General features: G+C 43.3%; 1 protein-coding gene across 1 annotated transcript in view; it reads left to right on the top strand.

Annotated features, from left to right (window-relative positions):
- Positions 1-13,305, top strand: part of sec63 (SEC63 homolog, protein translocation regulator) — a 118,831-nt gene that overhangs the window by 87,948 nt on the left and 17,578 nt on the right. The gene's annotated exons all lie outside the window — the stretch shown is intronic.

Genomic DNA, 13,305 nt, shown 5'->3' with positions numbered 1-13,305 from the left:
GCAGAGATTTCTGGGAAAGGAGGGACTTTTTTATTTCCGTCCAGCTATATAAGTCAGTGTTTTCTAAACTCGAGAACCTACCTTTATTGGGCCTCCCACCCAACACCACCTCTGACCAGGGACGCATCAGGTAAGCTTCTCTTTTTTACTTTCTGATAAGAGGACTAGCAGGGGTGGCAATTGTAGGGAGAGGAATATTCCTCCAGCATGTTTGAGGTGAGGGATGCCATTAGTGTCCCATCCAAGTACATCTGCAGGAAGTGCACCCAACTCTTGCTCCAGTTCCCTAACACAGTCTTAGAGTAGATGGAGCTGGATGAACTTCGGATCATTTGGGAGCCAGCGGCTTTGATCTATAACTCTTATCTGAAAGTAGTTACTCCTAGGCATGAAGAAAGCTGGGTGACTGTTTGAAGGGAGAGAAAGCAGTCAGTGGAAGGATCCCCTGTGGTCGTTTCTCTGAAAAACATGTATACTGTTTTGGATACTTTTGAGGGGGTGCGGGGAGCGACTGCTCTGTGCCAGAGACCTCTGCATACCCAGAGTTTGTCCCTGTTGCACAGAAGGGAAGGAGGGAAAGGAGGAGAATGTTTGTCATTGGGGACTCAATAGTTAGAGGGTCAGATAGAAGGTTTGTTAGGAACAAACGAGACTCCTGGTTGGTGTGTTGCCTCCCAGATGCCAGGATCTGTGATGTCTCGGATAGACTCTTTGCGATGATCAGCCCCAAGTCGTGGTCCACATAGGTACCGACGACATAGGTAGAAAGAGGGATAGGGATGTAAGGCAGGATTTCAGGGAGCTAGGGTGGAAGGTGAGAGCAAGAACAAACAGTTATCTCTGGTTTGTTACCCATGCCACGTGACAGCGAGGCAAGGAATAGGGAGAGATATCAGTTGAACATGTGGCTGCAAGGATGGTGCAGGAGGGAGGATTTCAGGAACTTGGATAATTGGGGCTCATTCTGGGGAAGATGGGGCCTGTACAAACAGGACAGTCTTCATTTGAACCAGAGGGGTACTAATATCCTGGGTGGGAACTTTGCTAGTGCAATTCGGGTGGGTTTAAACTAGCTCAGCAGGGGGATAGGAACCTGAGGTGTAGTTGCAGTGCACAGGAGAATGAGAGTAGGGAGGACAGGGACAGGATTTCACAGTCACAGGAATGTGCTGGCAGACAGCAAGCTGGTTTGAAGTGTGTCTACTTCAACACCAGAAGTATCTGAAATAAGGTAGGTAAGATAGGTACCTGGGACTTTGATGTTGGAGACATGGATAGAGCAGGGTGAGGAATGGATGTTGCACATTCTAGGGTTTAGATTTTTCATTAAGAGCAAGCAAGGCAGTAAAAGAGGGGGAGGTTTGGCCTTGTTAGTCAAGGAAAGTATAACGGTGGCTGAAAGAACTTTTGACGAGGACTCGTCTACTGAGGTAGTATGGGCTGAGGTTAGAAACAGGAGAGCAGAGGTCACACGACTTGGAGTTTTTTTATAGGCCTCCGCAGAGTTCCAGGGAGGTGGAGGAGAGGATGCGCAAAATTATTCTAGGTAGGAGTGAAAGGAACAGGGTGGTCATTGGAAATGCTATGACTCTGTTACATCGGACGGATCAGTTTTTGTCCAGTGTGTACAGGAGGGTTTCCTGACACATATGTCGAAGGACCGACGAGGGGAGGCCACACTGGATCTGGTGCTTGGTAATGAATCAGGCCACATGTTTGATTTAGTTGTAGGTGAACACTTTGGAGAGTGTGACCATAATTCAGTTAGGTTTACTTGAGCAATAGAAAAGGATAGGTACATGCCACAGGTCAAGAGTTATCAATGGGGCAAGGGCAATTATAATGCGATTAGGCAAGAATTAGGATGCATAGAATGGGATAGCAAATTGCAGGGAATGCTGACAATGGAAATGTGGAGCTGGTTTAAGGAACCGATATTGCATGTCCTTGATAGGTATGTCCCTGTCCGGCAGGGAGGAAGTGATAAGGTAAGGGAGCCGTGATTTACTACAGAATTTACATCTCTTGTTAAGAAGAAGAAGAAGGAGGCTTACGTGTTGATGAGACGACTGTTCAGATGAGGCGATAGAGGGTTACAGATCAGCTAGGAAGGATTTAGAGTTAAGAAGAGCAAAGAGAGGGCACGAGCAGTCTTGAGCAAATAGAATAAAGGAGAACCCTAAAACTTTCTATAGGTATGTGAGTAATAAAAGGATGACTTGGGTAGGAATAGGGCCAGTTAAAGATAGAAGTGGGATCAGAGAGATGCGAAATGAACATTCCTCATCGGTCTTCACTCAGGAAAAGGAGAATATTTTCGAGGAGAAGAATGAGATATGAGATATTGGACTAGAAAGGATCAAGGTTAGTTACAAAGCGGTGTTATCAATTCTAGAAGGAGTGAAAGTAGACAAGTCCCCTGGGCCAGATGGGATTTATTCAAGGATTCTCTGGGAAGCTAGGGAGGAGATAGTGGAGCCTTTGGCTTTGATTTTTGAGTTGTCATTGTCTAAAGGCTTAGTACCAGAGGACTGGAGGATTGCAAATGTTGTGCCCTTGTTCAAGAAGGGCAGTTGAGATGACCCAGGTAATTACAGACCAGTGAGCCTTACTTCTGTTGTAGGAAAGGTTTTGGAAATGATTATAAGAGAGAGGGTTTATAATCTAGCAAGCGACAGTTTGATTTCAGATAGTCAACATGGTTTCGTCAAGGACAGGTCGTGTCTCACAAATCTCATTGAGTTTTTTGAGAAGGTGACCAAGCATGTAGATGAGCATAGGGCAGTTGATGTGGTATGCATAGACTTCACTAAAGCCTTTGATAAGGGTCCACATGGTAGTCTGGTGCAGAAAATGCTGAGACATGAAATTGATGGTGATTTAGCAGTTTGGATTCGAAACTGGCTTTCTGAAAGAAGGCAGCAAGTGGAGGTTGATGGAAAATATTCAGCCTGGAGTGCAGTTACTAGTGGTGTGCCATAAGGATCTGTTTTGGGACCACAGCTGTTTGTCATTTTTATAAATGACTTAGACGCAGCCATAAGTGGATGGATTAGTAAATTTGCAGATGACACTAAAGTCGATGGAGTAGTGGACAGTTTGGAAGAATGTTGCAGGGGACTTGGGATAAACTGCAGAATTGGGCTGAGAGGTGGCAAATGGAATTCAATGCAGCTGAATTTGAGGTGGTGCACTTTGGGAAGAATAACAGGAAGGCAGAGTACTGGGTCAATGGAAAGACTCTTGGTAGTGAGGATGTGCAGAGGGATCTTCGAGTCCATATACATCGATCCCTGAAAGTTGCCACTCAGGTTGATAGTGCTGTTAAGAAGGCATACGGTGTGTTAGGTTTCGTTGACAGAGGGATTGAGTTCCGGAGCCGCAATATCATGTTGCAACTATACAAAACGCTGGTGCGGCCGCACTTGGAATATTGTGTACAGTTCTGGTTGCATATTTTGGGAAGGATGTGGAAGCATTACCGCACTTGGAATATTGTGTACAGTTCTGGTTGCATATTTTGGGAAGGATGTGGAAGCATTGGAAAAGGAGTAGAGGAGATTTACCAGGATGTTGCCTGGTCTGGAGGGAAGCGCTTACGAGGAAAGGCTGAGAGACGTGGGTCTGTTCTCATTGGAAAGAAGAAGGCTAAGAGGGGATTGGATAGAGATGTACAAGACGATCAGAGGATTAGATGGGAGTAAACAGTGAAAGTGTTTTTTCTAGGATAATGATGTCAGTTTGTACGAGGGGGCATAATTACAAATTGAGGGGTGATAGATTTAAGACAGATGTCAGAGGCATGTTCTTTACTCAGCAGTAAGGGTGTGGAATGTCCTACCTGCCAACATAGTTAACTTAGCCACATTAGGGAAATTTAAACAATCCTTGGATAAGCACATGGATGGTGATGGGATAGTGTAGGGGGATGAGCTGAGAATAGTTCACGGGTTGGCGCAACACTGAGGGCGGAAGGGCCTGTTCTGCGCTGTATTGTTCAATGTTCTATAAATATTATATGTAGAATTGTGCTTCTCTAAAACACTGAGTCAAGGTATTTCTGCAGCATGATTGAATAGTGGACTATATAATTTAATACCAGTGATGTAATATAATACCTCTAGAGTGTTACTTGGGGTTAATTATCCTGAACAAGTCTGTGAATGATTAGTTAACACCTTTACAATAAGTGTTGGAATTGTTGTCTATAAGTCCTTGTCAATGGGGCCCTCAAAGTTTGAGGAGAAAGTGAGGTCTGCAGATGCTGGAGATCAGAGATGGAAATGTGTTGCTGGAAAAGCGCAGCAGGTCAGGCAGCATCTAGGGAACAGGAGAATCGACGTTTCGGGCATTAGCCCTTCTTCAGGAATGAGGACAGTTTGTCCAGCAGGCTAAGATAAAAGATAGGGAGGAGGGACTTGGGGGGGGGGGCGTCGGAAATGTGATAGGTGGAAAGAGGTCAAGGTGAGGGTGATAGGTCAGTCTGGGGTGGGGGCGGAGAGGTCGGGAAGAAGATTGCAGGTTAGGAAGGCGGTGCTGAATTTGATGGATTTGACTGAGACAGGCTGGGGGGAGTGGAAATGAGAAAACTGGTGAAATCCGAGTTCATCCCTTGTGGTTGGAGGGTTCCTAGCCGGAAGATGAGGCGTTCTTCCTCCAACCGTCGTTTTGCAGTGGTCTGAGCAATTTGGAGGAAATGTTTAAGAAATGCCAAAAAGTTCCAATTCATTCAGAATCAGAATCTTACAGTGCGAAATCCACAACCCGAGGTCAGGCAGAAACAATGCTGGTTTTGTTCCAGTGAACAGTGTGGGCAACTGTTTGGGCAACTCAAAGTTTGGGCAACTGTGTCCCAGTTCTTATTTACTGATGTGGGTTGTTTGATTTTTGAGAGCCTGGAGGTTTTGAAAGAGTTGCTTTATGTGCTGTCAGTTCAATGGTAGATAAATTAAAAATGTTAAAACAGATCTTTTGGTATTAGCAATTTAAGGTGCACGCATGTTAATGGAAGCATAGGTTGTAACTGTTTTGGTGGACCTTGCTCCATGAAGATCTTTTGGACACTTGCTTTAGTTTATGCAGTGTTTGATTTTTGAGTAGTTGAATTCTGCCTGTTTGATATACTGGCAATGAACTCGTGAACTACTGAGCTGAGTTTTTGTCGAGGCACTTTGAATTTGAGTGACCGCAACACACTGTTCACTGGAACAAAACCAGCATTTTTTCTGCCTGACCTCGGGTTGTGGATTTCGCACTGTAAGATTCTGATTCTGAATGAATCAGAACTTTTTGGCATTTCTTAAACATTTCCTCCAAATTGCTCAGATCTGTAGCAACTGAGAATATGCTGCGTATAACAAAAGAAAGCTGATTTAGCGAGGCCTGTTTAAAATGCGTGACTGTAGTATTTTTAAGGGGACCATACGGCGCAAGAAACTGGCATTTGGAAATTATAGGGAACATTGATACTGTTTTTAAATTCTCAATCTTAATGCTGAATATTCTTAATTGAGAATATGCAGTCGTAAGAAGCCCTGTAGATTCCACGTGAGATGACTTCACATTCAGTGATTTGTTATGAATGCCTGTGTCACTGGAACCTGTTTTAGATGTTATCAAAAGTACTGTGAAAGTAGGCAACAATGGGATAAATGTGATTTTTTGGCGGGGTCGCTTGATTCTGAACGCCCTGTAGCAGCAATGCCTCTTGAGTTTAGGTTTTATTGCCCTTTCACATAAATAATGGTCCCTGTATCTAAAATTACTGATGCATCCTACCAAACCATTAAGTGCCTTAAGTTTGTTTACTATAATCAAAATAAATTGACAGTATAGATTGTAAACATGTTTATGACCTACATGATGTCACAATTAAAATTTTAAAAGCTAATGATCTAAACTGAGGGTTGGTGGGAAATAGCTGTTGCTAACTCCAAGAGAATAATTTCTAAATTTAACATTTTTCTAATCAGCCTGTTCGGAGATGTTATTACACTTGTCTGGAGCAGGTGGGATTTGAACATGGGCCCCTCATTCTAGGTGTGGGGACTCTTACCTCGGCACCACAAGTGCCTTTATCTTATAACACACCTCTGGAACAGATAGGACTTGAATCCATCCTTCTGACACAAGGGTAGGGACTCTACCACTGTTACAAAAACCGTAATGTTCAGAGATGTTCTTAGACACCTATGGTGCAGTTGGAGGTTTGAACCAGGCCCCCTCAGTCTAGGGGTAGGGACAGTACTGCTGTGCCACAAGAGCACCATATGTACTTGTACAGGTTACTCTCCAGTATTGAAACCAGTTTGCTTTAAGATTGATAATCTATTTAACAAAGTAGAGATTAATTAGATCAATCCTCTAGGTGGCAGCATTGCACTGTTTGGTGTTTCTTTATGCAGTATAGAAACGACTGAAGGTTGGTTCATCATGCAAACTAACTTTTAAATAAGATTAAGTATTTATTTGGTTGCAGTTGGATTTCATCCTTCATGTAGCTTCCACCCTTTGAAATCTGAATATTCCTGTTACCTTCACTCAGTAATATATGTTGATCATTGAAAGTTGAGTAAAGCAATTTTGAAAATTGTGACTGTGATATTGCATCTCTGTTTGAATTAGTTTTTAGAAATACATTGGACTTAGTTTGCACTCTAGTGATCAGACTTGAGCCATTTCAGGAAGAAACATAATGGGCTTTCATATCTATTCTTTCTGTTGTGTTTACTAATAGGTAGACTTTACCAGTTCTTTACTCCTATGTAGTTTTAGAAAAATACAAATGAATGGACCTGACTTTTCTCCTCTTGCAAGTGGGCAAACCTACATGAAATTTATCATCTGGATCTTTAGTCTAAGGAAGTATTAGTAAGGGTTGGCTGGAACAAGCTAGATGTGTTGCAGACTTTCTTCATATTCTGTATTTTTTTTAAAGGATTCTTGAAGTAAATATGAACATTCTTCTGTTTACTCTGATAAATGCTGGCACAGTTCTCAAATGACCAAATGAGTGCTATTTTCTCATTTGTGCTGTTGATGTCACGTCAAAGCAATTGGCGTGTCTTGAAAGGGAATTATCTAAATAGACATAACTGGATTTTTAACATTTCATTGGAATTTTATCACGTGGAAAGTATGTATAAAAAGTTAAGAAAGGAAGTTGGACAATATTATTTAAGATTGAAGACCAAAGTACGTTATATGTTATAGATACATTATGTACATACAGTAGAAAAGGAAAGAGTAAAATGTTCTGAATGTTTGTTTTATTGGGCATTACGTAGAACAATACAGCAGAGGAGCATGATCTTCAGCCTCCCATGTCTGTGCAGAACAAAACTGATCCCATCTGGCTGCACATGGTCCATATCTCTCTATTTCCTGCCTGTTCATGTGTCTGTCTAAATGCCCCTCAAACGTTGCTAGCATTTCTGCTTGACTGCCCGCCTCCCCAGGCAGCACGTTCCAGAGACCCACCTCCCTCATTGTAAAAAAAAAGCTTTCTAACACATATACTTTAAACTTTTCTCCTCTCACCTTAAATTTTTATCCCCTAGTATTGGACATAGCCACCCTGGGATGGAGACTCCAACTATCCACCTTATCCATGCCTCTCATAATCTTTTATAATTCTTTGTTTGCCCCTCTGTTTATGCTAGAGCATTTGAGACTATCAGTTTGTTCACCTTCTCCTTATAGCTAATACATTGCAATCCAGACAACATCTAGATAACCTCTTTCTCACTCTCTACATTCTTCCTATAGTGTGACCAGAACTACACACAATATTCCAAATGCAGTCTGACCAAAGTCTTATACATGACGTGCTAACTTTTATACTCAATGGTCCAACCGATAAAGGCAAGCATGCTGTCTTTATTACCGTAGTCTCTTGTGTTACCACTATCAGGGAGCTATTAATCCCAAGATCCCTCTGTATATCAATGCCCCTGGGTCCTACCATTGACTGAATACTTCCCTCTTGCATTTGAATGGCAGATGAAGTTTAATTTAGATAAATACGAGGTATTGCATTTTGATAAGACAAACTGGCGAATGTTTTATACAGTTAATTGTACTTCGTGGGAGTGTTGTCGAACAGAGAGACCTGGGGGGGTCCAGGTAGATGGACTTGTGAAGAAGGCATGTCGAATGCTTGCCTCCAGTCAGAATATTGTGTACAGAAGTTTGGACATTGGTGAGGCCACATTTGAAGTACTGCATGCAGTTATTGCATACCCTACTATAGGAAGAACGTTACTAAACCAGAAAGTGTGCAAAAAGATTTACAAGGATGTTATTGAGACTAGAGGGTTTGAATTCTAAGAGGAGGCTAGAAAGGCTGGGACGTTTTTCCCTCGAGCTCAGGAGGCTGAGGGGTGACTTTTCTAGATGTTTATAAAATCATAAGGGGCATAGATGAGGTGAATAGTCAAGGTCTTTTCCAGAGGGTATAGGTTTAAGGTGAGCGGGGAACAATTTAAATGAGACCTGAGTGGCAGCCTTTTCACACAGAATATATGTATATGTAACAAGCGGTGGGGGAGGTGGTGGGGTGGGGGGAGGTTTAGGGGGTGGAGGTGGCTACAATTGCAACATTTAATAAGGACTCTGGTTTGTTAAGGTAAGTATTTTCTATTTATTTATCTGTGACTGGTTAAAAATTTACTTTTTTGGATTATCTATTGGTTTTTAGAAAAAGACTATAGCAGAGAGGTATCAGAAAGTATTTTAACTCAAATTTATACAAAGTAATAAAGTAATTAACTAAGCAGAGATGGCTGGGCAGGTGATGTGCTGTAGCTGTATCTTGTGGGAGCTGGCTGATCCCATTGTGAAAGGCAGTGACCACATCTGCAACAAGTGTTGGTTGCTGGAAGAACTCCAGATCAGAGTTGATGATCTGGAATCTGAGCTTCAAACACTGCAGCACATCCGGGAGGGGGAAGAGTTACCTGGACACTTTGTTTCAGGAGGCAGTCACACCTGGGAGATGAAGTAATTCACATTCAGTTAGTGATCAGGGACATCAGAATGTGACTGTAAGTGAGCTGAAAATGTGTTGCTGGAAAAGCGCAGCAGGTCAGGTAGCATCCAAGGAGCAGGAGAATCGACGTTTCGGGCATGAGCCCTTCTTCAGGAATGAGGAATGTGTGTCTAGCAGGCTAAGATAAAAGGTAGGGAGGAGGGACTTGGGGGAGGGGCGTTGGAAATGGTGAGACAGGTAGGGGGGAACCTGAGTGCAGGAGCCTCAGCCCTTGACCTTGTCCAACAGGTATGAGATTCTTACTCCCTGTACGGATGAGGAAAAGGGCTCTGGACAGGATGAGCCAGCTGACCACGGCACCATGGTGCAGAAGGCCATTCAAGAGGGGGGAGCAAAAAGACAAGTAGTTGTTATAGGGGATTCTATAATTAGGGGGACAGATAGTATCCTTTGCAAGCCGGATCGGGAGTCTCTCATGGTGGGTTGCCTGCCTGGTGCCAGGGTGCGGGACATCTCTGACCGGCTTGAAAGGATATGGGAGGGGGAGGATCCAGTTGTTGTGGTCCACGTTGGGACTAACAACATAGGCAAAGCTAGGGTGGAGGACCTGTTTGGGGATTATCGAGCACTAGGAAGGAAATTGAAGTACAGGTCCTCAAGGGTCATAATTTCCGGATTACTGCCCGAGCCACGTGCCAATTGGCATAGGGATAAGAAAATTAGGGAAGTAAGCACGTGGCTAAGGGATTAGTGTGGGAAAGAGGGATTCCACTTCATGGGGCATTGGCATCAGTTTTGGAACCGGGGGGGATCTGTACCGTTGGGATGGTCTCCACCTGAACTGATCAGGTACCAATGTTCTAGCGAAGAGGATAAATAGGGTGGTCAGTAGGACTTTAAACTTCTGAGTTGGGGGGGAAGGGAAAGTGAAAGCAATGGGGAATATGGAGTTAAATGGAAAGATAAGCAGCAGGATAGCATGTGTAGGCGGATTTAAACTTGAGGCAGACTGGGAATGCAGCAAAAAGGAAGGATAACTTAGGACATCATATGACTTCCAATATCTCTAATGATAAGAAAATTAGCATTAAGGCACTTTACCTGAATGCTCGTAGCATTCGTATCAAAGCAGATGAACTAATGGCACAGATTATCGTGAATGATTATGATGTGGTAGGCATCACAGAGACGTGGTTACAGGGGGGTCAGGACTGGCAGTTAAACATCAAGGATTTTCAACTGATAGAAAAGACGGGGAGATGGGCAGAGGGGGCGGGGTTGCCTTGTTAGTTAAGAACAAAATTAAATCAATGGCATTGAATGACATAGGGTCGGATGATGTGGAGTCTGTGTGGGTGGAATTGAACCACAAAGTCAAAAAAAACCATAATGGGAGTTATGTACAGACCTCCTAACAGTGGTCAGGACCAGAGGCGCAACATGTACCAGGAAATAGAGAAGGCATGTCAGAAAGGCAAGGTCACGGTGATTATGGGAGACTTCAATATGCAGGTGGACTGGGTAAATAATGTTGCCAGTGGATCCAAAGAAAGGGAATTAATGGAATGCTTACAGGATGGCTTTTTGGAACAGCTTGTCATGGAGCCCACAAGGGAGCAGGTTATTCTGGACCTCGTGCTATGTAATGAACCAGACTTTATAAAAAATCTTAAAGTAAGGGAACACTTAGGAAGCAGCGATCATAATATGGTAGAGTTCAGTCTGCAGTTTGAAAGAAGGCAAAATCGGATGTAATGGTTTTACAGTTAAATAAAGGTAATTATGAGGGCGTAAGAGAGGAACTGACGAAAATAGACTGGAAGCAGAGCCTAGCAGGGAAGACAGTAGAGCAAAAATGGTAGGAGTTTGTGGGTATAATTGAGGACACTACAGAGGTTCATCCCCAAGAAAAGAAAGATTATCCGGGGAGGGATTAGACAGCCATGGCTGACGAAGTCAGGAAATGTATTAAAGAAAAAGAGAGATCCTATAAAGTGGCCAAGAGCACTGGGAAATCAGAAGATTGGGAAGGCTACAAAAACAAACAGAGGATAACAAAGAGAGAAATAAGGAAGGAGAGGATCAAATATGAAGGTAGGCTAGCCAGTAATATTAGAAATGATAGTAAAAATTTATTTCAATACATAAGCAACAAACGACAGGCAAAAGTAGACATTGGGCCACTTCAACCTGATGCTGGAAGCCTAGTGATGGGAGATAAGGAAATAGCAGGAGAACTTAATAAGTAATTTGCGTCAGTCTTCACAGTGGAAGACATGAGTAATATCCCAACAATTAAAGGGAGTCAGGGGGCTGAGTTGAGTATGGTTGCCATTACGAAAGAGAAAGTGCTAGAAAAGCTAAAAGGTCTTAAAATTAATAAATCTCCTGGCCCCGATGGGCTACATCCTAGAGGTCTGAGGGAAGTGGCTGAGGAAATAGCGGAGGCGTTGGTTGAGATCTTTCAAAAGTCACTGGAGTCAGGGAAAGTCCCGGATGATTGGAAGATCGCTGTTGTAGCCCCTTTGTTCAAGAAAGGATCAAAACAAAAGATGGAAAATTATAGGCCAATTAGCCTAACCTCGGTTGTTGGTAAAATTCTAGAATCCATCATAAAGGATGAGATTTCTAAATTCTTGGGAGAGCAGGGTTGGATTAGAACAAGTCAACTTGGATTTAGTAAGGGGAGGTTGTGCCTGACAAACTTGTTGGAGTTCTTTGAAGAGGTGACAAGTAGGTTAGACCAGGGAAACCAGTGGATGTGGTCTACCTAGACTTCCAAAAGGCCTTTGATAAGGTGCCACACGGGAGGCTGCTGAGCAAGGTGAGGGCTCATGGTGTTCGAGGTGAGCTACTGGTATGGATTGGCTGTCTGACAGAAGGCAGAGAGTTGGGATAAAAGGTTCTTTTTCGGAATGGCAGCCGGTGACAAGCGGTGTCCCGCAGGGCTCAGTGTTGGGGCTGCAGCTGTTCACGTTATATATTAATGATGTGGATGAAAGGACTGGGGGCATTCTAGTGAAATTTGCCGATGATACAAAGTTAGGTGGACAGGCAGGTAGTACTGAGGAAGTGGGGAGGCTGCAGAAGGATCTAGACAGTTTGGAAGAGTGGTCCAGGAAATGGCTGATGGAATTCAATGTGAGCAAATGCGAGGTCTTGCACTTTGGAAAAAAGAATACAAGCATGGACTACTTTCTAAACGGTGAGAAAATTCGTAAAGCCAAAGTACAGAGGGATCTGGGAGTGTTAGTCGAGGATTCTCTAAAGGTAAACATGCAGGTTGAGTCCGTGATTAAGAAAGCGAATGCAGTATTGTCATTTATCTCAAGAGGGTTGGAATATAAAAGCACCGTTGTGCTACTGAGTCTTTATAAAGCTCTGGTTAGGCCCCATTTGGAATACTGTGTCCAGTTTTGGTCCCCACACCTCAGGAAGGACATACTGGCACTGGAACGTGTCCAGTGGAGATTCACACGGATGATCCCTGGAATGGTAGGTCTAACATACGAGGAACGGCTGAAGATCCTGGGATTGTATTCATTGGAGTTTAGAAGATTAAGGGGGAGATCTAATAGAAACTTACAAGATAATACATGGCTTGGAAAGGGTGGACGCTAGGAAATTGTTTCCGTTAGGCGAGGAGACTAAGACCCGTGGACACAGCCTTAGAATTAGAGGGGGTAAATTCAGAACAGAAATGCGGAGACATTTCTTCAGCCAGAGAGTGGTGGGCCTGTGGAATTCATTGCTGGAGAGTGCAGTGGAGGCCGGGATGCTAAATGTCTTCAAGGCAGAGATTGATAAATTCTTGATGTTACAAGGAATTAAGGGCTACGGGGAGAATGCGGGTAAGTGGAGTTGAAATGCCCATCAGCCATGATTGAATGGCGGAGTGGACTAGATGGGCCGAATGGCCTTACTTCCACTCCTATGTCTTATGGTCTTATTTAGATATATTTGAACAGAAAAGATGTGGAGGAATATGGGCCACATACAGGCAAATGGGGGCTGGTTCAGTTTAGGAAACTTGGTCAACATGTAATTGAGTCAGTTTCCATACGTTACGACCTCACACATCCAGATGAAACGCCATCTATTATTTCTTCACTGTCTTCCAACTGACTATATCCTGCTGGATCTTTTGACAACCTTCTTCACTATTGTGATTCCTTAATTCAAGAAAGGCAGCAGAGATAGGCTACGTAATTATAGACCAGTTAGTTTGACATTTGTGGTTGGAAAATTAGTGGACAAAGCTCTGAAGGGTGGGATTATCAATACTTAATAAGGTGTGGATTGATTTGGGTGGTCAG

This window comes from Chiloscyllium plagiosum, unplaced genomic scaffold, assembly GCF_037043375.1.
Source record: "Chiloscyllium plagiosum isolate Xiang-an unplaced genomic scaffold, Cpla_swu_hap1 HiC_scaffold_3, whole genome shotgun sequence".
NCBI lineage: Eukaryota > Metazoa > Chordata > Chondrichthyes > Orectolobiformes > Hemiscylliidae > Chiloscyllium > Chiloscyllium plagiosum.
The sequence above is the reverse complement of the archived record's forward strand: the minus strand, read 5'-3'. Positions and strand labels throughout refer to the sequence as shown.